The 25,376-nt window shown below is 36.9% G+C and overlaps 1 protein-coding gene across 1 annotated transcript in view; it reads right to left on the bottom strand.

Moving 5' to 3' along the window:
* The window catches only part of LOC118781866 (cadherin-11-like), a 49,901-nt gene extending 39,637 nt beyond the window's left edge, over positions 1 to 10,264 (bottom strand). Inside the window, exon 1 of the mRNA XM_036534988.1 lies at positions 10,205 to 10,264. The gene's annotated coding sequence lies outside the window, so the exon portion shown is untranslated. The remainder of the gene's footprint in view (positions 1 to 10,204) is intronic.
* Between the last annotated feature and the right edge of the window lie 15,112 nt (positions 10,265 to 25,376).

Raw genomic sequence — 25,376 nt, 5'->3', positions numbered from 1 at the left:
TTACGCCAACCTTAATTTAAAATCTTTTGTGTAGACAGAAAAAAGTATTTCCATTCAGTATGGCTGCCCCCTGACCTTGCCTCCTCCTGTAGAAGTTGCTCAGAAGAGAACCATGTGGAAACTGGTTATGTTGTTAGCTTCAGGGGGATTAAATATTAGTTTATGCTACAAAAGATACCCAGGCCACACAGGAGCACAAATGACCTATGTAGATACAGAGTGTCTGTTGATCATCTCAGCTGTGGAAGGAGTCTTACTGGGCCCGCTGTACAGCCAAATATATCCTGCTGTCCTGCTCTCACAAAGCTGTCATGGGTTCAAAATAATATCAGTATACTCTCAGTTTGACTCAAACGTAGCTGTGACAGCAGACACAGCCAACATGCTTTTTTATTATTGTGAGAGATTCCATCTCAGAAGAGCATTGACGTTAGTTGATGTGGCAATGCAAAGCGAGGGAGTTTCCTTCCCTAGCAGGATGAACTGCTGAGAGTGGGAAGGCTTGTAATGAATTCTGACTTAAGAGAAGAGTAGAGAGGAGAAGAGGCAGGCGGAGACAGACAGGGAAAGTTCAGAATCCTTCATTACTGCCTGGCTGACATTTAGACTCTGACTCGAAGGAGGGAAATCAGCCGCAGCTCTTGACCGCGCCTTCATTACAAGCCCCACAGGCCCTCCATCACATGTAATATTGAGAGGGATGATTTTGAAGCTGTGGTTTTATGAAGACTGTGGGAAAAAAAGGAGAAAATGAAAGATCTTTTGACCTATGTGGGTAGCACTACAGCTTGATGCTTACGGTAGCAATCCATCAAAACTACAATTTAATATTATATACTTGTTATACAAAACACTAGTGTTTCGATGTCATCAATGTCAAATCTTATTTGATTTTAAAATTATGGCCACAGCAGTAGGCCCGTTGTTGAAATGTTGTAGAGGCTGATTTAAAAGTGGGGGAAATGCAGCTGCAGAAATGCTTGATTTGCGTGATAACAGGAGAAAAAGCTCTTCCGCCTAGTTCAAAGCTGCAGCAGAATATCACAAAGAAAAAAGCTGAAATATGTTAAGAGACATAGTTATCATGCATGGCAGTCTCTTTTTCACAGCTTACCAATTTCATAAACCATTGAAGCAAGATAAATATTTTATAGAGATTATGTACGACTGAATAATTAAGATGGGAATTTACAAGGGGATCTTTTATATTTAGAACAACTTTCAAAATTTATTCAAAACTTACAACAGCAAACAGGTTATGATTTTTTTTTTTTTTTTTTGCTTTTTCCCCTCTCCCCTTTATTATCCCCCAACTTGTAATTAGGCTACAGAACAACAAATACACATCTCTCTGAAAAGTTTAATTGTGTTAAATCCTAAACTGCCAATAGCACAAAGAACGATAAATGGGACAGAGGAGAAGTGAGCATTAGCTGATTATGCAAATGTATCACCATGTGCCACCAGATAATGAACAAACCTTATGCACTTACTACTGTGATTGCAGCCTATGGGTGCTTTGTAAATTAAAAAGATGCTGGTTCACAATTAAAGCTTGAAGGAAGGGTTTTGTAAATGGATGTCGCATTTGATTGGTTCCTCTGGAGCAAATAGCCAAAACTATGTATTTTTTTTCCTGTTTGAGAGGGTGGGGGCAGTGTTACAGTATGTGTGGGGCAGGCTGGTGCAAAGAACTACAATTAGGCTGATTACGGATGTAGAAAGAGGTAATGAAGCATGTAATTGCTAATCAATTCCTCCTCCTAACCTTCACAATCCCGACAAATGGTTCCAGTGCATCATAAGTTGAATTCCAGAAACCAACCACACATATCATTCCAAGACGATTGTTTAAAATTTTGGAGCATTGCTATCACATTTTTACAAAGTTATGGAAAGGACTGTTGGAACAATCAGTTGTAGCTGAATAGTGTAGGATTTTTTGTGTGACTTAAAATTTCAACAAAATCAAGAACAAGGTGTATAGTTTAGTGGTTTGTCAAGGGTAAATGTTTTCTTGATCAAAGTACACAATAAAATATGACAGTGCGGCATTAATGGGATCCTGGGAGTAATACTATCGTACAAAAGGTCAAACACAGCATTGTATAGCTGGCTCATCCATTTTTAGTGCCCCTCTCTTAAGCTTAGAGAATGGTGTCATTACATCTGAGGTTAAAGTCCTAACACATTTAAATACACACTCTGTGTCTGGCAATACCGCATGGTAATAACTGTAAATGATATAATGACTGTGAGATTAATTGGAAAAAAATTCTTGTGTAAATTATATTAACGGTATGTATGTGTTATAAGTTGCAAAACAAAAATAATTTAAGGTTGCAGTATTAACACTATTCAAAATCATTCTACCTTCGTAGGATCAGCACCCTAAAGGTTCACTTTGGCATGAGCGTAAATATATTTCTCTTACTGTGTTTCAGGCCAAGTTGTTTTTGGTGTTTTTTTTTTTTTTTTGGTCAATGTCTTTGTAGAATAGTCTCTTTGGATTACTTTGTAATAATATAACTCTATTTCTAACATAGATTGTATCAAACACAACCATCCTACTGAACAAACTTAAAGATTGGAGGTATGCATCAAAGTGCAACAGTTAAAATATTCCTGCCAAAGTACATTTTTTACAACTATAATTTTATAATTATAACAGAAGTAAATCTGACAGAAACACATATTATACAGTACCTGCAAACAGTCCTCATCCAGGTTAGCTGCAGTGTTACTTCTATTGTATCTTAAAAGGTATAAATTAATGAAAAAATCTGTGCCAGATTAAAAAAGAAAGAAAAAAATCTTCCTGGAAAGAACCCTCAGCTGCAGAGTAGCATGCAGCAACATTTTTTAATTAGAAAATGTAAATATAGATCATGATAATGTTATTTTGAATGTGTTACATTCAAAGTCACACAGAAGTTTAATTCAATTTAATTCAATTCAGTTTATTTATATAGCGCTTTTTACAACAGGAGTTGTAACAAAGCAGCTTTACATCGGTATTCCAGGCCTGATACCCACTCAGAGCAAGCCAAAGGCGACAGTGGCAAGGAAAAACTCCCTGACTAATAGGAAGAAACCTTTAGCAGAACGGGGGGGGGGGGGGGGGGATCTGCTGGCACTGGGTGGACAAATAGAGTAGTAGTAAAGAATTTCCTAAGAAGTTCTTAACAGTACATAAGAAACTTAAGAATGGTGAAATATGTAGGTAGTAAGGTCCGTAAGACAAAACGTTTAGCATCAAGCATTTGCACAGACAAAAAGCAGTTTGAACAATACATTCTTTCAGTAATAGAATTAAACCTTGACAAACACTTCGAAATCAATCACCCACTTCTGTAAGCTCAGATCCACCAAGGATGTGAATTTCTGATATTATGATATATAAATATAAATACTTCCCCAAAATATCATGTGCTTATGAACAAACTTAGCTGCTGCCCATTTTGCACAAGTTAACTTAATTTTGATAGCTTTATATACTTACTTACTTACATACAATATTTATATATTGACATCCAGAGTTATACTGCATGCAGTAAGAAACATTCACACTTTAAATGGAGACAATTTATATGACACAGCTCCTGTGCAAAGATGATCCATAATGCATTAAAGGTGTCAGCAGGGGTTATACTGAGGTACTTCAATGTCCTTCACAGTGTTTGTGCTGTATAACATTTATTTATGTGTGTAACCTTTTCAGTCAGGCCATTTAAACTTTCTTTTTTTAATAGTAGTGCACTCAGTTAGCTTCACTGTGAACACAGAGAGTGCCCTCAATGGCTACTGGTTAGGAATTTCTAATTCAGAAAGATAAACAAACCTATCAGAATATGTGAATGGGAATGGTATATTTATAATAATTAACTTTTCTGCATTCCTTTATTTATGTAAACGTATCTGGCCTAAGTAAAATGATAGATAATCTGCAAAATACTAAATTTACTAACCGTGATCTGATAATCTCAACAAAGGATTTATACTGGATATTGATGGCATATTTTATGCTTTTTTGATACCAAAGTAAAGGTCCTAAAATGTATATAATGTTAACAAATCAACATTTCAGAAGAATGAACAGAGGCCAAATTAGTATTACACATAATTGCATTAATACAGATGTGTAAATTCACTTTGGGATATATTACAAACATTTTGGGTAAGGTCCTAAGTAATGTGGTTGAGTCATGAACCATTGAAACAACCTTTTGTTTATTTTCTTATTTATTTTACAGACTGATTAAAATACATTTTGAAAGGAAAAAGAAAAGACATTTTCAAACCACAGATTTCCTTCTGAAAATTTAAATCTATAAGCTCTAGGGTTTCTTCCATCAGTCTATTATATGAAAAGCTGTAATGTTTGAGTAAAATAAGGAAAATGTTGGATTGTCAGTGCACACTATACCAACTGGAACAAGTTACTCCTGACTTCTGACAGTGCATGGTGAAGTTTTAATCCAGGGGGCTTGATAACTTCTTCAGTAGGCTGTGTGAGACTTACTGACCTAAGGGTAAGATTATGAAAAGCTGGTAAAGGAAGAGCTCTGTGTAAAATTGCTTGTGGGAAATCATGTATGCTTTCATGTATTTTCAAAAATTGCTATCACACCAAGGCGACTGGAATGGTATTCTGCTACATTTCTGCTGTGCATGACCCCTGGTTGTCAGTGTTTTGAAAAGGTAAATCATCTTGACCAGCACACACTGCAGAAAGAGAGGAATCTTGCAATAAATTCTAATGTATGCTTTGATCAAAGCATGAATGTGACATCCCTTTAGACACAGACTATGTGTTCATTGCTGCCTCCACAAAAATCAATTTCAATGTATTCTTGTATTGGACTAAAAATCAAAAGCCTCAAAAACATGTCATATCTCCAAGAAACCTTTTAAGTTATACCCTTGAATCACAGATACGTAAGTGCTACCACATATTAATGCACACTCACACACATGTATGCACATTGCTTCTGAAAGCAACATACTCTTTAAGAAAAGACTTTTTCATCACCCTAGCAGTTAAATCACCAATCTACAAACATGGATAGTGCCCAGTTTTGCCTCCTAATTCATCCCCATGATGCTTTAACTTGCTGAAAACCAATATACTTCATTCCTTTTTTCCAGTTAAAGTTTGAAGGGGTAGTGCATATTTTCCAAATAAATTGCTTCAAAAAAATTGAGGCTTCCTATCGTCAAACTAGCAATGGATATCCAGAATCAATTGTTCTATACAGTCAGCATGTTTATTTACTGATCAGAACTCCCATATGGAATTTAATAGCCTATAAACAGAAAGCTAACTCAAATTTATCCAACAAATGGGATAATTAATAAGATAGATGCTATTTTAGAGATATTAAACAACAAATCAATCTATATGTTGGAGTGATAGCTAGCTAGCTAACTAATCTAAGATGGCCATGTGAACAACATTATCTCACCAGCAGTAAAATAATTTACAGTGTGTGAATCATGAAAGAACAGAGGTTATGTTTTCAAGCTAGATCATTTTTTACAGTGACACAAATATTGCTATAAATTTTCCTCAAGTCCTAAAGCTTTGCTGTAATTACTGCACATTGCTGTCCAAACTGCTACATGGTAGCGATGAGAAGATGTAGCTATCTAACCTCATCTGTGATTAGTTGTTCTTTGCATGGTGGTAACAGAACCACATTAACTTATTCACATTTATTTATAGCCTGCAAATGATTGATTGACATGAAAAGTGTAAGCCGCACAACCAGAAGAGAATGTTCATGAATGCATACATATACATCAAACATCAGTCAATATCATGTTCTGAATGGGTGTCTTTGACTCAAACACATATGCAATTCTAGAATTTCCTACAGACACCTTTCCTAACAGACCCCAGTCTCTCCAACAGAGAGCCACTGCTTTAAGAGGCTAGAACTTGCTATATTTAGCATTATCAGCAAATAGCATGTGTCAAAGTTCACCAGCAATGCAAAGCATGTATTGTCACAGATTGAATGTCCTTGAAGATACAGTATATTGAGATAATTCACTGTGATGACATACTTCAGTTCCTTTACAAATTGAGCACCTGTGACAGCATGATACTAACAAGTTAGAGGAAAGACTGTCCAACCTTTTAAACAAATAATAAAGCTCTGACCAAATGAATCCTTTATTATCGCAGACATGCCCACAGATGTGATGAAAGGAGACTATAGGGTTTCTCTGAGGCTGCATATTTATACAGGCAAATCTTCCAGGTTCCCTTGGCTAAAATTTCCATTACAATTATCTACTTAACTTTCCATTACAATTATCTACTAAAAAAATAACCAATGCAACAAGAAAACAAAACCATGGAAACATTACACACAGAGATAAATTTATTATGAATTATTACATGTTTCAAGCATTGGTAATTGTTGTTTTTCAAAGTGAAAATTTTATCCATTACACCCACTCTGCGATCACTGCAGCCATGCTCATCAGTTTGTCACAAGACTGCTCAAAGTAAAAAGAACTGTGATCATCTTCTCTTGCAGTCACGCATGCTGTTTCTAATAATCCCTCTGTGTAAAATAATGAACTAAATAGATCCTTTCACCTCTTACTAAGATCCTGTAGTTCTGCGAGTCACACAATATTGCCTCAATGAAAATGAAACCCTATTTCACCAATATAAAGGACCACATATAGTTTTGTAAAATTGTTTGCTTTTTGATTTGATTTTTGAGTTTTTACACTGTTGCTACATACCCATAAGGTCATCATTTAGACCCATCTTGGCAAGCCTTCTGTTATTTCTTGGAGACTGCTTGTTGTATACATGTAACATGCAGAAGCATCCACAGCCTGTGAAAAGTAACCTTTTCTGACCTAATTCTCTGTCAGCTGGAAAGAGCAAGCAATATGATCAGTTTAATTTAAGCATGCTTGAGATTCAGTACTCACACAAAGAATAAAGCCTTGACAGAGATATGTGAAGGCATTGTTCAGTGGCATTGGCTAATGAAATGAAAAAAAATGAATTTATCTGCACAAATCACATCACCTATGAACTGTACTGGGCTCTTCAATGGACAGACATCCTGAAAAGGCTGTTGTTCAAAACAATTTTAAGCAGACCTCTTTAGGTAAGGATAAAAAAAAATTACATTTACATTGTTTTTTAAACATGTGCCTCCAAAAATATGACATGAAAGGTGCTAAACAATGATAAGCACTTCAGTGGAAGCACACAGAAAAGTGGATTGCTTCAACTGACCCTAAAAAGATAATACAATCTCTCGTTGCAATAAAATTTATATGCAAGAAAGCCACCCCCTTCTGGGAATCAAGGTTAGCATTGTGCTGCCAAGTGACTACAAGCACTATTTATTGAAAAATGTTACATCCTTGTAATATTCACCCTGATGGTTAAGGCTTCACAATCCTGATAATGAGTACACAGCAATAATGTTGATTACTGTCAATGATTCACTTGTAGGAACCAAAATATTTTACTCACCACAACCAAGCAGCATGACTGGTTCAAAGCAGTGACTCGTTGATTAACCATGATAGCTTCACCTATTTTGGGATTCATGAAGCTTCACTTTCTTATAAAATTTCATTGAGGAATGCAAATGTGCCAGCAAATACATGCCACAACATACCAAACTGCCATACAGCTAGACATCAGACAGAAAACACCTATTTATTTGAAACATATTCAGAAAACTGCTAGTCAGTAAACCTACATTTCCAACATAATACCTTTCAGTGATTCTATGTCACCCAGTGAAGGCAGAAGTATTCCTTAAAAAGAAACAACTCTAGCAGCAAAATAACAAATGCCTTTATTTGTTGAAAATGATTGAGTCTCTTCCTCTATCGACCCATACTAATGTGAACACTAGCATAGCAGTCCAGAGCAGGAAGGGAGAGCTTCATTTTTTCTCCCTAGGACTCCAACGTGGTAATGTGACACTGAAGGTAACAGAAGCCACTGACTAGAAAGATATTAATCCTGACAAAGTGCCACAGCATTAGCCCGAGCCGCAGCTAGATTGAATTCTGCATCCCCAGGGACCACAGGCAACACTGGTGGTGGCGCTCCATCTTTTTGAGTGCTCCTTGGAGACAGCTGCCATGTTCCAAACTGGGTCGCTCAGAAGAACAACAGCACCCTCTATTGAAATCCAAGACTCACTTCAGGAGAATGCTTTTTTTTTTTTTTTTTTTTCCAGACGACGTGGACCCAAGGATTATTGCGAGAGCTTTGGCCCTGCAGGTAAGTGGTCCGTGGTCCACTATTCTCAGTAATATCCTAAACATATTTTGAGGAGCTGTTTATTTAATTTATAAATGCAATTAATTTGGTTATATAACGGGTTTCTCACAGACCATGTAGTATGAAACATTTTGTGCATTTTGTTTCAAGTGAAATGTATGTGCTTTGAAACTGAATTTTATGACATTTTAATTCTATTAACCGTCATGTTTGTTTTACTTTATTAATTTGAGTAAAACAAGATTGCAACAGCAGGTATAGACTAAAATATGAATGCAGGGAACATAGTGTATCACTGTGTTGACAATTGGCGGCCTTTTATTCAACAAACAGCAAATAAAGGTCCAGCTGTAGCTAAATAAGACTTACCCTTGTTGCCTCTTTTAGTGTACTGTGCATGGTATGTTAGTAACAACATATAAAGAACTCCCTTTTAAGTTAACTATTTCCCAGAATACTTTAAGATTCTTGAGGCTAAGTCTAACAATATCAATTTAGTGACGAAACTGTTCAGATAGCCGCGTTCCTAAGAAAACGACTCGCTTCTTCTGACATCAGTTCTCTCAAAAGCCTGACGAACAGAGAGAATGCCTTCAACAATTTATGCCTGAGAAGTACGTCATTGGGTAGTGCTAAAACTCTCATACTAATAAAGAATCACATTTTTTTTTTATTTATTGATTGTTTAATGGAACGAAAACCCCCAGCGAATTTTAGTAGACTAATCGCTGTACCGATTCTTTTCAGACACAAGAAGTTATTTGCTTACTTAAAATACACTGGAAGGCTATATGCGCGACCTCCGTAACACGCAGCCCCAGTTTTTGCCTGTTCATTAAAGAGCACGATTCTAAATGACCCATGGAACGTTCTCCGAGAACAGTGTTTAGGCACGGCTGATTGTTAGGGTGGGATGGCAATAAAATTACTAACAACTTGAACGCAGTGATCTTGAGCTGTCCGCAAGAATACCGAGAGGGTCATACATAAAACCGAAGTGATGGGAAGTGGACTACACTCTTGGTTTTACGTCTTGTCTTTTTTCGATAAAGCATAGCCTTTTCTGTATTTTGTTCAAACGTCGCTAAAACAACAACCTACCAATAGTACTACTGCTGTTCTTCTCCATGTCACTTGTAATTATGTTTTCAGCGAATTATGTGAAAGTATCGCATGGCTACAACTATTGCATCTTTCATATTTGGTTGTAATTGATGGACGCATACGACACCAGCAAATTGACCATATATGTACATTGTCCTTACATTTAAATTTATTATTATTATTATTATTTGTATTTTATGGCTACTCTTACGATGCGGTAGTGCCTATTCACTCCTCGTGATTTATGTTAATTTCATATATTAAAATTCCATGAGTTACGGCATTGCAAACTCGTCTCTATATCATTGAATTGATGTCACTGCATTGTATTTCCATCCTTCCATTATCTGAAAATGGAAGAAGAGAAATCTATATGAACAGTGTAAGATATCAGTCTAGTACCTGTGTGTATAGCTCTCTTGTATTGTTAAAGTAGCGAATATCATTTTGGGTAAAATACATATCAAAGATACATACAAATGAAAGTACCTTTTTAACTTAATGGGTGGTGATTTCTTCACACATGACGACAGGAAGTACAGTATCCATGACAAGATGCTTAAAATCGTATTTGAAACAGGATCCAAGTTGCGCCTAAACTTTCTGTGCTTCCCCTTTTCAGCTAAATATTTTATTGAACCTTCCTGTAGTGGTGAGCCTCTTGGCTCGTTGACTTTGAGCGATAGAGGTCCAATCAAACGGCACGGGTTTCAGGTTTAAACTATTGTGAAAATAATCATATAAAGCAAAAAAAAAAAAAGAAAAAACTTAAAAACTTTCCAAAATTTCCAAAACAGTAAAACAAAAAAACACAGACCTTACCTCTCTACAATGCCAGCCACGGTTGCCACCTCAGTGCTCCAAATGACAGTCCCATTAGTGACTACAGACTGCGACTACTTCTTTGTGACAAGAAACGAACATCCCACACCATCAGTCTTAGTGTCAATGCTCCACAAACAGGTTTGCTTGCTGTGCGGTTGCGAATTGCAATGGGAAAGATACAAAATTGGGAAACGCAGTGTCTGTTAAAGACAAGACTGGATAACAGAATAAAACTGTAGCATCCCTCCGCGATCAATCCTGTGCATCCGTTCTGCTGGCTAGCGCACGTTTCGCCCCCTTCAGTGAGACTGGATGACGCTTATTTAATGTAATGAAAGCCACTGAGCTCTGCTGTTGTGACTATGACGAGTCTGCCCTCTTTTCCGTTTCCAGATGGAAGCAGTTTCTCATCTGTCTAGCAGTCCCAGTTCGCGCAGCAATACCTCGAATGGTTAAACTGGGTTCAGAAACCTTCGCCCAATGAAAACATTCGGGTGGCAGCAAAGCCTTCCCTGGGGACCAAGCACTCGGGGAAGTATTGTGAAAAAATCCACGCCTTCTCAAGACGTCCGGTGGAAATAAATAAATAAACAATAGCCTACCAGGTATGTGCGCTGACAAATTAAACGATTATTTAGACTAAGCAGATTGCATGAATATACACATACGTGTGTGTGTGCGTGCGTGCGTGTGTGTGTGTGTGTAAAATCTAAAATTAAAATGAAGGGACGCATTTGCTAGCTCCAGCAGGATTTAATGTCCCACTCGTTTTACCTAAAGTAAACAAATAGCACGTCTTGAAATGATTTTACTAAGGTGTTTTATTCTTCGTATAGAATGTGCACACATTTGTTCGCCGCCTTGTATCTCGCACCGAATGTAACTCCCAGGAGAAGAACAACGCACGTACACTTTTTATGGTGTCATTTCAGTTGCTTCTAATGCAGCAGAAGAACGTGGATTTATGTATTATCATGCTGATCACAACAACTATCAATCACATTTGCTAACGTCTAAGGCCAATTGTGGTAACTCACTTGAGGTGACGTCCCGAAGTATTTTTCAAGAGTGTGAGATGTAGACTAGAATCCATTGTAGATGGGGAGAAAGTAGTGGATGGCGTTTTTTTTCTCTTCTCTCTCTGCTGTTCATTATGAGATGAGACATGACAGGGTTATTGTCCTCTTCTGACTTTCTGTGCCAAGGCTTTGGCAAACCTTATTTACAATGCATTGGCCAAATGGTACAAAATTTAAAAAGAAAATCTCGTATTCCTTTGAGGATAAAAAAATGGCCAATTTGCATACAAATGTATCTGCTTTAATGCATTGTTTAGTTATAACATCATATCATAACCACATGTCATATTATGACCCCATGTTGTCAGGGTTGAAATTAATATTTTTATGCAATTTCTATTAATACAATGCCATTATATTTTCATGCATCCAATGATATCCCATATTCAGAAGTAAGGTGAAAACTGTGCTATTCCCGTATAAATGTCTTGGAATCTTGCACAGCATCCATGTCTTAATGGCCATTTGGTCATAAATGTTGCGAACAGTCAATTTGTTTAGACTATCAGCCTGTCTAATAATTGAAATAGGCTGTCGCTGGAGTAATGGATTGACTGATCATGGTGCTGTACTTAGCAGCATCTATCTGGAAAGAGGGGAAAAAAAAAAACAAGCCAGCTTCTGAGGTGACAGTCCATGATGGCACTGCAATTAATAATATGTCAGGCTTTAATCAGCTTCCTTGAAAGCACAAATTAGATGTCAGGTAAAGGCAATGTCCTCTTTTTAAAACACCATTTAAGCATACTTGCTATGCTGAAGTGTTTTATATCTTGTTTTCTTTGGGCTGAAAGTAAATGTATGGTCTTTGCCTTGAATCAATAAGTATCAGTCTTGGTCCATCAAAACCCCAAGATGGTTAGATATACAAAATAATGCTTCTTTCAAGTGCAGTCTGGAAATGTGGATGTTAGAATATAAACATATGGAAATTTTGATTTTTCCAGATTCTTTGACTATTTCATGTCTTGAAGCACAAAAGCAGGATATTTTATTAGGTGTTTGATTTTTGAAAGATCACACAGAGTTGTTCATGACAGCTTTTGAGGTACTCTTAGATATTCTGATGACAGATGAAATATTTTCCATTGGTCACATGTAAACTTAGAGATGACTTGTCTTGGTGGAGAGAGAGAGACCAGAAATAGGCTGATAAGCCCATGAAGGGAAAGATTTGACACTATCAGCTATAGGGTTGTATCAAATTGAGCTCACTTTATTTTTTTAGATTTGGATTGGACATTAGTGATTATGCTGTGCCAAGAGAAAGGGTTATCACAAGCTAAAAGTGATGGGTTATCATGAAAAGAGATAAAATTACATTAACACATTTTTCAAGTGGTGAGATAATTAGCTTACTGTAGCCCACCATAGACCAAACAAATATACAATTAAGGCTGTTGCCATTTCATACAGCTAAAATAATCACAATTAACCGATATATCTGCCAACTTACAGCACAGAGGGATATGCTTAAAATAAAGTAGCATATTATAAAGATGGGGAAATTGGTATTTACAAAGAAATTATTTGTAGGAAACGTTGACTTAATTTTCTTAATTGTGCATTTTTCCATATAAATTTCTTCTGACAGTTCATATCAGCCTATCAAATGTATTCTCATTTCTGCCACTAATACTCCTGCAGTGGAAACAAGTGTCACTACCTGCACAGCAATGATTGAGCAATGTGAATCTATTTTTCAGTAAATTACCATTATTACTATTATTTTCATCTCACAGATTAGGGACATTCATTACAATTTACAACAGTTGACTCCATTGGGTCAAGATAATGCTGAGCATACTGTATTGAACACAAAGTACTGTATTGTCTCATCAATTGTCTCTTCAATACATAAAAATACTTTATTGCAATAAAATACTACAGTGACATTGTATGGCTTTAAAATCCCCAATTTGGATAGAATAGGTTCTGTAAATAAATAGGCAGTTCTCTTGAAAAGCCAATGCAGCTGATGGTCAGAATATCCCAAAAGTATGGGGACTAGAGGTGTAGTGGCCAGAACAGGAGATGTAATCAAATGAGCTTTGAGCTTTACTGTGCCGCCTAATGGAAATAAAACAAGCTGCTGAGCTGAAGTGTGAATCTCACAGCCCACATGGAGGGGCCTGCTGTGCCTGTGATACCAAGTAAATAGGATTGGGCCCTGCAGGGATCCATCAGTGGAGGGGGCAGGGCCTGGCAGAACCAGAAAATTATCTTGTTAAAAGGAGATCCATCTAATGTTTCTCCTCCCATTGCCCAAGGGGGACCAGAAAATCCAGCCTAATATGATAAAATGATGTTTTCTCTCTAACGAAGGGGTCTAAAAGCTACATCTTAATTGAGCTAGATAATGTCAATGCAAATAAAAGCATGCACTCACTATATGTTGTGTGGTTTCCTGCACACAAACACACACATGCAAGTAATAGGGTTTATGTGCTTGCTTATCCTTGCTTGAGTATTGTAAATATTAGTAACGGAATATTGATTCAATAAGCACATTTACATAGAACTGAAGGTAAGCAATAATTGTGTTTGCTTAATTTGCCCCTTAAATAAATGCAACAATCTGCCGCTGAACTTTCAGCTTCTGTCTGTATATATTTCTGCTGAAGTGTGCAAACTGGCCAGAAAACAGTATTAAAATCAATCAAATTAATAATTAGGAAAGAAAAATTCACAGTCACTCAGCCTCATCTGAAAACTGTAGTAAAAGCAATAAAATAAAGCCTGGTTTCAATCAAAAGGTTTAACTTTCAAACAGGTTCTCTTACCAGCCAAACGGGTGGATTCAAAACACAAAAGTTGAGTCATGGCAACACCTTTAAAGTAACAGTTTTAAGGCAGTACTGTATCTCTTACTTACTCACATTTTTTTTAAGAAAGTCTTGAAAGAAAATGCTAGTTCATGTAAGTGTGGCATAGTGAAAAGGAGCAGGATTTGTCACCCAAAGGTTGTTTGTTCAGTTCCTTGGTATGGCCACTACTGTTGTATCCTTGGGCAAGGTACTCGACATGAATTGTCTCAGTACATATCCGTGATATATAAATGAATAATGTAAAGGGTATGCAAATTGTTCTCCATTAGAGTGTCTACTAAGCAGACATGATGTAAAACCAATAATGCAAGAATGTACCACTGATTCTTTCTAAGGAATATTTTGGCTTACATTTATATGCATTTATGTTTTTTAAAATGTCAGTATTTAAACTATTTACTGTATATTGTGTACTTACACTGTAACAAATTGCTGTAATTTCTACAGTAAAATTTTACAGTAACTTCTTGTTCTGTCATTTTACAAAGTTAAACTGTATATCGCAATGGCTCATGGGTCCAAAATAATTACAGTAGCTGACAGCATTTTTCCACAGTAACATATTGTAAAATTACAGGCAAGTTGTGTTCTGACTGTAGATGATGCCTCTTACAGTTAAATACTGTTGATATCGGATTGCGTTACACAAGGCAGTTTGAAAGAGGATCTTGACATGACAGCATTTGATGACGGAAGCAGAGGAGCAACAACGGTGTCCATCCACTAATCCATAATACGTAAGTTGAACGTAAATAGCCTACAAAATTGAAATGTGATTCAGCTTGTTAGTTAACATAACGTAAGTTAACCGTGTATTAGCCTGGTTTGCACGCCCCCAAATAAAGTTTTCGAGAGAATTTTCAGAGAATATTTTGAACAAGCAATCCCAGGCAAAGCAGTTTAATGGTAAATCAAAACTAAAAGTACAGTGGTTATAATGTTACAATGCGACTAGACATTGTTAGCTTACCCATTTCAAATTTCCCTATGGTAACTGAGCGTAGTAGACTTAATCTAATGTATATGTGTTGTAACATCAGGCATGAAGCAGACACCAGACCACCTCAGTGAGCACCCACATAAGGCCACAAAGTCAGCTCTTTGGTGAGAACAATGTTGTTTTATAGGTGTGAGTGACTATAATTTCCCACTAACCTAGAGAGATTTGGGATTCAGCACAAGCTCAGTCTTTTTTTAGCAAAAATTAGCTAACTAAAGCCATCTTAAGTGAAGCTAAAGCTAGCTACATGCATTAGCCTTATTGCCTGCAGAACAGGGGGACTGCCCATTGGTCTGAAGGCCCATTATTCTGAAACCCCAGTGGTTTGAAAAATGTTCTGTTGGACCAAAAGCCCATAGTCTGACGGCCCGTTATCCCGAAAACAAAGCCCACTGCTCCGAAAATACACACTCTGGAGTTGGAGTTCAGTGACTGCCGGCCTTACTACTTTCTAGACTCCGTTAACATATCGCTCAATTTAACAGAAAACGTATAAATTAGAACATATGACTTTGTATGACTCCTATAAAGAAAGACTTCATTTTGGCTGATATTTAACTTGAACAGCTCTTCTGTGAACTAAGTTAAATGAACTAAAGTAAGATGTAACATTACTGTTTGACATGCCTGTGAAGCTCTCATTCTCACGACAGGTAAGGAGTTAATGGACCAGACTTGGTGGATGTATTATACTCGCATGGACCAGCAAATAATATGATAACATTATTCTAACATTAATGTCACCTTGTTCTTAATAGATTACTACCTCAGGTCCTGGTTTCAGATTGGGCCTTTAAACCTAGTATATGGTCAGTTTTAATAATGCTTGACTTAGATAATCTGTGATTAGATAGAGAGGCTTTATGCAGACAGTTGGTCTTTATGCAGTGCTAGAAGAAATATAACTGCTTCGCTCTCCATCTCTCTGTGTTACCTCACTGAGACATTAAACCAATGAAATAAACTGTATGTATCAATTAAATTTAGGTATGATAAACAACAGTTGCACATTTTTAGATGTGTTTTTTTTTGACTGGTAGTAGTAGAACAATTTAAACATAAGATTTGTTATCACATAAATGTGTTAATCATCACATGTGGATTATCATAGTGGCAAGTAACATGGAAATCAATTAAGATCTGTACAGGTTTGTGTGTTTACTCATTTTTTGTTCAATGAACATGTTTTTATTGCCTTAATATATTATCTAATATTATCATCTCAAATTTATTTTCTTACCAGGATTGTAGAAGGTTGTGTTGAAGTGCACTGTTTTTGTACTTTTTCCTCAAGATGAGACAGTAATGGTAATTTGTAAAAAATGTTATTTTTCATTAAGGAAGTCTCCACTCGGGCCATGCCTGTCAATCACTCTCCCAGTGTTGTAATAGAATTGCTCCCCTGCTCAGCTGGAGGCCATGAGTTGAACAACTCAAGCCATGCTTTGTCCCTCAACCATTTGTGTCCATCAAAGCAAAGGTGTCTGCATGTCAAACCTGCAGGTTCAAAGTCAAGACTTTGTCCAAATCCATTCATATCAATTTAACAGGAAATAAAAATCTGACATTTAATTTTAGTTTCACATTTTTTTAAATGTCACAATTGTGTCACATACTGAAGACACCACCATTATCTTTCCTTGATAGTGAGTTCCAGAAACCCCAATGATCTTTTTTTTATTTAATTGCATTTATATGGTGACATTTATTTACAATACTTAATAATAAAGTAAGAATAGTCCACACACAACCAGAAAGAACAAGAAGATGCAGTTTCATGTGTTTGTGGACACATGACCAATTTACAAAGGCTAGTTACGCAAAACAACTAATTATGCAGTCAATCCAAAGAAACACCCTGTTGTTGCAGTTGATAGGTGGAACCACACAGAAATTATGTGCATTAACATTTCAAAACACAATGGACAGCACATTACTTGGCTGACGTTATAAGGGCATAATGGTAAAATGAAAGCTTCAGTTAATTAGTAATTAAAGATACATGCTATTTATGTCAAACTTTTGCAGTCCAGTTATGCTAACAAGAGACTAGCAAAAGGCAATACCTTTAAGAAAAAAATATTTATCAATCAAAGAAACACCTATGTCCATGAATAGGAAAACAGTAATCCAAAGATCAAATAAATATAGCTGAATTTGATTTTGCTTGACAGTGGCATCTATATTTTATATTTAGGCTTGAATTCAATAAAACATTGTCCTTAAATTTGACAATTTTTTTTTTCTTCAAAAACTCCATTCAGGAATTTCAGCAATTACACAGTACAATTAACTAAAACAATTGGGTTTTGTACTGAAAAAGTGACAGTAAAAAGTTTAATTGTTTTTTGTATATTTATTCTATATGATGTGAAATTAACAAAAAATAATATTGTATTGTATTGATAAGGTAATATAAAGTATACATTACCTATCTTAGATTTCTAAACTAATAGTTAGTTTTAGGCTATGGTGCTATTGGCAAATTTGCTCTATTGAAAACAAGAAAGGTCATGAAATCTCTTGTAATTATGAGGTCTTTACACAGAAACGCTTTAGTAGATTCTGCTAAATACTTAATGGACCCTATGCATAGAATTCACTCTCGGGTTTACCGCTTTCATTTCAGTTATACATATGTATTTGAAAAAAATACATCAGGTGCAAAGATGGGCACTGACTCTACCTCAGTTCTGTCTCAGTTCACAAACAGCTCACAACTGAGCCTTGTTGGTAAATCTCATGTTTTAACATCAATTATTCTACCACAATTCAGCCAAATGTTTATTAGCATTTCATAATTCTGAAATGAATATACGAAGGGAAATTTATGGGACAGTGGTGCCTCAGGAAAATTTATAGTGAGTTTAATGATTTGTTTTATTTTGCTTTAGTGTGCATCAGTTAACAATAACAGATAAGCCGGAGGCTGCTACTTTATTATGCAGGAGTTCCAAATTCAACTCTGGTGGGAGTCAGCAGTCAGCAGCCAGCTGGCTTCCAATAAACTCTCTCCCACAGCCAAGGTGGGGCATGGAGCAACTCCTGAGTGACAAGACTGTGCCACCATGGCGCTCCACCACACGGCACAGACTGAATATTGGCCCAAGGGGACTCACATTAGACAGCAGGTGACTCCCTCGAATCCTCCCAAGGTACATGCACTTTTAGCTCTTCCAAATGATTAATTCCTGCATTATTTACTTGAAATTCTGCACTGGGCAGGAGGAAAACTAACAATTCAACTAATTAAAGTGTCTTTTTTGAGTTCTAACTGACTTCATTTCTTCGAAATAAATTAAATACAGTTATTGTTTATTGAAAAGTGATATGATGTTTACTCCAAGGTGGAGCTAAATGTGCCTAGCATGGTTACTTTTATATGAATTTGAACTTTCATAAACTTTGGCTACAAATCCTTCCATTTATAGGAATTTGCAAAAATATGTCATACACAATATGTGCCAAGGTTTCAAATTGTGAACAAGATGTAATATAATGAAGTACTGTAACATGACAATGCTGATTGATTGATTGATGGGTAGAGGGATGGGTCTCAGCAATACTGCACTGTTTATTATGTATACTTTCATCCTTTGTTCATTTAAAGAATAACATTTGAATTTGAAAAACACAAAGTGATAGGCTGTGGTATAATAGAACTTCATAAAAACACAAGTTGTGATACAGGTGTTAATAGAACTGTTTGTTGGTGCAAGCATTCTATGGGAAAATGTAAAGCCTGAAGCCTTCAATAGCATCCACCAGACATGAGTTGTAAAATGAAGATGATTTAACAAGTGTCTTTTGAAAAAAATGACATAATTATTAGCTTTATATAAGGTTCATTAACATATCATCTGGTGTTTTGTGGAAAATAGTTTTACATACAGTAATACAGCAGACATCTCTTTTTTACTTAGAAGAGATGTTGGAAAATGAAATCACTTCAAAAAACAAACATTATGTTTGTAATTACTTTTTTTATGGATGAAGATGTGGGAATATTTGAAAAAACTTGTTAACTCATCTAACTGGGATGTTAACTCAACAATAGGGTTAGGTTCACTGAGAGACCCTGATAGCTAAAGTAGGTAGTACATAGCTATGTTTCTTTCTAAACAGACAAAACCAAGACACTATGTTTTATTTCAAAAGCACTGGTAAAGGATATGTGGTATAGTACCAAGCATTCATGAATCTGATTGAAAAGAAAAGCAGTTGCCTGAAATTGACATCCATTGTACAACAAAATGATGCCTTTAATTCTACTGAGTGCAAAGGTCCACCTAGACTGCTCAGTGTAATCTGTCAAACTACTTTAAAGAATAATAAAGTGTATGAGATGTATATTGTATATTAGACAAACAAATAAGAGCCACAGAGCAAGAAAGACAAAGCCATGGAACAGGTGGATGAAACAGGGAGTGAGTTTTATTTTTTCCTCTTCCTTTTTGACTTGTATGCTTAGGCAGTCCTCAAAGAACTATAACAGTAGGAATCCAGCCTCTGGTATTAAGAAAGATCAAGGGATCAAACATCCTGCTAAAGAGAAGTGGAACAGGGATACAGAAGTGGCCATTGCAACACACAGCCTCCTCTAAGCCACTGCAGCAGATTAAGGAGACCTCTGGGGAGCCATTTCATATTCATTCTTTTTTAATGGCATTGATGGAAAGTGTATAGCCATATAGTAAGTGGCTGTGGCCATTGAGGGATGACATAGATGTCAGGCTGTTTGTTAGAGTAGCATTAAAAGTCTAATGACCTTGCCATGAATGGAGCAATCTTCTCATCCCCTGTATTCTCAGGAGAGCTTCAATTGGCCTCTAAGCCATAAAAATGAAGAGTCTAGTTGATGACTTTACACACAATGAATGTCTCAGAAGAAGTGCACAGTTCATGGTCTTGTATTGAATGACACACTGCTGTTAAAAAGGAATCTTTCATGACACTGAGGTGGTGGAAATATCAAACTGATATACGCTGCATTTACACAGAAAATGTTCTGGCTTCCACCTCAATTCCACTGTGAAACCTCTAAACATGTGTATCCTTTAACTACTTTACACTTGGGTAAATCAAGGTTTCGCTGGAATAGCTGTGCACACTCCTGTCCTATTACACACTCTAGATAAACAGCAGTGTATTTGTGGTTTTAATTTGGACACAACAGTTTAATCACCTAATAGAAATTTATTCACAGTGACACTCTGCAAAGAACTGAGGATATAAATGTCAAACAAAGGCCATACAAGTACATATGTATACTTGTCTGATCATGTTTAGTTACAATAATAGTAAAAAATCTAAAAAGTATTTAAACATTTAAATATAGTCCAGGATGAAGTTTGGCTGTGGTTGCTTTCCGTAGTCTGAAAAACACAATTCTAAAATCAATGGTGAATACCTGACCATGAAAAGTTCTGAGTGAGAATTACCACATAGACATAGTAACATAGACAGAGGATATAGTTTGTTTTCACTGATAACATTTTTGTTCTAAAAAACTCCACTTTGTTATCTTGTCTGTTTTATAATGGATATTAATTATAAATAAAATATAGATAAATAAAAATTAGTTCAGCATTTGTTCCATATATTTATGTAGCCCCCTGAAGCACAGCCCCTACCCCGCAGTGTGCATATATCTAAACCATAACTACTGTGAGACTCTTATTTCAGGACTTTTATTTTGACACAGCATATTGGATTTTGGTTTATGTTTATTGTATATGATTTGGCGGTCTTTGGTGAGGATGTCGAGGGGCTGATGAGAAAGAGGAAGTGAAGGAGAAGTGAGAGTGGCAAAATGGGAGATGGGGACTGCTTTCCGTATTCCTTTTTCATTATTTTTACAGACTTGAGTAACCTCGAGAATAGCCTTGAAAATAAACCTGAGTTCAGTTTACACCTCTGAATTCTGCAGTGACTTTTGTCAGGTTCAGACTACACAATTTCAGCCTGATTTTGATACGAGTTTGTCGTAGCCAACAAATTTCCAGCGTTGGGCCCAAATATGAACATCGAGAACAACACCAAACGATGAACGGGTCTTGTAATGTGACATAATCAAAGAACAGTGATGCGGTGTCTGGGATGCCCCACAACACCCCAACAAAAAGTCTAGCATGTCAGAATTTTTTGAGAATCTCCTACGACGTGTTCTGAAGTTGACCAATAGAATAACAGAGTGATCTCTGCAAACATGGAAAAACATCTGTAATATTATTGTAATTGTGGTTACACACAAAGTGTTACAGTAACTGTCAGTTGCATGTTGTTACAGTAATAACAATAATCAGTAGGCCTATTATTATATTTGTTAAACTTACAACTACATTTACACTAGTTATAGAATTTCTGTACTAGAGACGAGACACATTGTGTGTCTGCGATTTAGGAGCTGATAGCAAATTCTCCGATGTAACGTTAATGCGTGCTCGACAGCAACAACACACAACACTCTCCAGCAGTTAACATCGCCATGACAATGATGTCAATGATAAGGAAATAAGCCATGTCATTAACATTTATTGATCAATAGAAAATTTATTTCAAAATAGAAAAAGTTACACTTCATAACGTATTATTTTATTCATAACACGAGGTATGGGCAGGGTCGGTCCGGATGTGGATCATTTCAGGTGGTGGTCAATGAAAAGAACTGGAGCTGTATTTACCGTTTTCTTGATTTCAGTTATAGTGATTGTGAAACCATCTGATATTAAAACATATCTTTGTATCTTCATTTACCAGGGAGAGTACACAATTGCCAAAACCCAATAATTTTTCCTCTGCAAGACCCTCTGTGTACATCCAGCGAACATTATAGCTAGCTACATTTATGTAATGGTCTTGACATAACACATTCGTTACCTCAAGTTCTCTTTGAAGGATAGACAGCCCATACTGTCCTCTTCGTGACACCCAGGAATGGGTCCACAATTGTTTTTTCTTTTTCTTCTTCTTTTCTGAACAGAAGACCGCCAGCATCACACATAGTGCTTCTGTAGCAATGATTGGCACTTTCTTGACCTTTCTACTCCCCAACGACACGCAAGAAGAACGATGGTTGGTCGGGGTCAAACTTGTAGTGTTGCCAGTCTTCCAACCAAGACGCGGCAAGATTTTATGGCACTATGACTGCCTATTCTGACATGGTGACCGTTGTGAAAGACAAATTGTTCGTAAGTTGTAAATTGATATTAGTTATCATTAAAAGGCTGTGCGCATGCTTGCCATGTTTTTATCACCACAAGCTAGCTATCAAAGGAGAAGAAACCAACAGAGAAAAGGTGAAGGATTTATTTCTTCAAGGACAGCAAAACATAAGCTTAAAGCTATGGCAAATATGCCTGTTGTACAGCTCAAGACTATGCTACCCCTAGATTTCACAAGGGAGGGCAGTGAAGGTTTTTCCTCTGTGGGCTTGTTGTTTCCAAGTCTGCTGTTAGACTGGTCAAAGCCCAGCTTGCTACAGTACTTCCATCTAGATTAGTGGGTACTGAGTTATTTGGAAAGTCTCCTCGATGATGTTAAAAAAGATTATGAAGAGGCCTGCAAGAAATTACAATCAGTCTTTGGTCACCACTATGAACTCCAGACATTCCAAACATATCTAAATGCACTCCCGCAACACAGTAATGAGTTTGGTGCACCAGGCATTCCCAGACCATGGTGACCCTTTATGCTGCTCAACATCTCCTAAAGCCAAATGCAAACCCACAGCCTTACACAAGACTAGATCAATTGCAGATGTGTGATACATGTGGCATAGAGAAAATGAATGGAAATTATCATTATGTGCAGACCAAGTCAATATGTAACCTCAATGGGATGTTGAATCGTGATTCTAAAAACACATTGATTGTAATGAATTATTTATGTAAAGATCTATGGTAGTACGAGTGCTAATCTACTTTTAATGGCTTATTATGATTATTATTGGTTGCTCTGAGTCAGGACTACATGTTGAAATGTTGTGTGGAAGGATACAGTATATTAAGTGAAAAAATCTTGCAGCTAGCCATTTGCCAGGTCAGTCTCATCCTGGGAAGTTGAAGAAAGGTGTTGCTTAAGTTCACCTTTTAAAATGCAAAGACTCCTTCCCAGGGTAACTGTGTATGCAAACAATTCCATCCTGTGGTGATGATGAGACACACTGTCCACTCTGAACAGGACAATGGCCTAGATGTGCACCCCAGAAATGGGAGGGGGTGGAAAAACTTAAAAAGCAGTGTCTTCTAATTGCTGGGGTCTTTTTTTTCTATACATGGGGAGAGGACCCACTAGTACCTCTACTATATATTAAAATTTCCATTTTGAAACATGAAAAAGAAGACTTGGATCTGCATTCATTTTCATACTCAGAAAACCAATTTCTACACTACTGATTGAGACTTATTTCCTGGCACACACTGTCCTGCTGACTTTTATCCACAGCAGTGAACCTTCAGCGAGGGCTGTTTACAGTCATGACAACAGCAGATTTAGGTGCCTGTCTGTGAACAAATAAATCAACCACGCTTTTATCCCTTAACAGGCTGGAGACAGTATCCATACACATAATAATGGTGATGATTTGGACCATCTGGATAAAAGCAAAACAGATTGCTTAACAAAATGCTTAGTGAAACAGAAGATCTCCTGCCTGAATGACTACAAGCTGGTTGTCTTAACCTCTGTTGTCATGAAGTGCTTTGAGAGACTAATCCTGCACTACCTCAAAACCACGACTGATGCCCTCCAGTACCCCCTGCAGGTTGCAGATAGAGCTAACAGGTGTGTTGATGATACCATCAACTTGACTCTGCACCATATACTGCAGTACCTAGACGTCCCTCATGCCGTCCTATGCCTGCATCCTTTTTGTAGACTTCAGCTCTGCTTTCAACACTGTAATTCCTGACCTACTACTGGAAAAACTAAAACAGCTTAACGTGCCCTCCCCTGTCTGCCACTGAATCCAAGACTTCCTAACCAATAGGAAACAGTACGTCAAGGTGGGTAACTACATTTCAGACCCCTTCTTCCTCAGTACTGGCGCTCCTCAAGGATGTGTGCTGTCCCCACTGCTCTACTCACTCTACACCAATGATTACACTTCTAACAGTGAATCTGTCAAACTTCTTAAGTTTGCTGATGACACTACTCTGACTGGCCCCATCTCAAATGGTGATGAGTCCACATATCGGGAGCAAGAAAAATCTCTGGTGTCATGGTGTGAAGCTAACAACCTGGAGCTGAACACACAAAAACCATGGAGATGACTATTGACTATAGGAAAAAGCCCACCCCACACCCGTCTTTGGCAATACATGGCACCATGGTCAGCAGAGTGAAGTCCTATAAATTCCTTGGCTCCATCATCCAACAGGATCAAGTGGGAAGAGAACATGATCACAATAATCAAGAAAGCACATACACTCTCAATGGCTGAATTGCTAAAATAATGATAAAACATTTTCAGGTTTGAAGATGAGTTTACTAAATCAAAAAAACAAATCTAAGATAAGAACAATAGCACATCAAGGTAAATTAAAGATCCTTAATATGGCGGTAAGGCGTGGGGAGGGTTTGTTGCCTTTTCACTTTTGCTTTTATTTCCCTACTTCTTCTGACTGTTTTTCTTACTAAGTTCTCACTCAACCACCCTCTCTCCTCATAAACATAGACCTAGACCAAACTGTCACTGGTAGTGTGTGTGTGTGTGTGTATGTGTTTTTTTTTTTTTTTTTATAAATGTTGAAAGCACATATGATCATGAATTGGAGAATACGTGTATATCTTCAATTAGCATGCTTGAATGGATCAGCCTCACTACCTCTGATTGGTTCACATTGTACTTAATGAAATGAAGTAATCTTTTTTTTCTCTGAAAAATTAAGTGAATGGAAGGTATTGCTCTAAAACTGTTAACTCTTCACTCCACTTTCTACTATTTGAGAAATTGCAATGGGACACAAGTCATGTGGACCTTGTTGGAGAGCAAAATAAAGGGTGATTGCTATTAAGAGGAAATTGAATGCAGGGGAATGGGATACTATACTGTGTATGATGTAACAACTGTCAGCCACTCATACTACAGCAAGGTCTTCATGGTAGTTCAGACTCATTAGAGAACCAGACTTGTGAGCAGAACTTTGTAAGTTCATATCCCCAGGACATTGCTGTTCAGCAAAGAACCTGAACTTGTAACTATTTGCATGTGTCCAGCCATTTAATGTATGATATGTAAAGTATAGTTGTTTAAATGAACC

Source organism: Megalops cyprinoides, chromosome 8, assembly GCF_013368585.1.
Source record: "Megalops cyprinoides isolate fMegCyp1 chromosome 8, fMegCyp1.pri, whole genome shotgun sequence".
NCBI classification, from domain to species: Eukaryota; Metazoa; Chordata; class Actinopteri; order Elopiformes; family Megalopidae; genus Megalops; species Megalops cyprinoides.
Note: the sequence above shows the minus strand (reverse complement) of the source record. Positions and strands in the feature narration are given on the sequence as shown.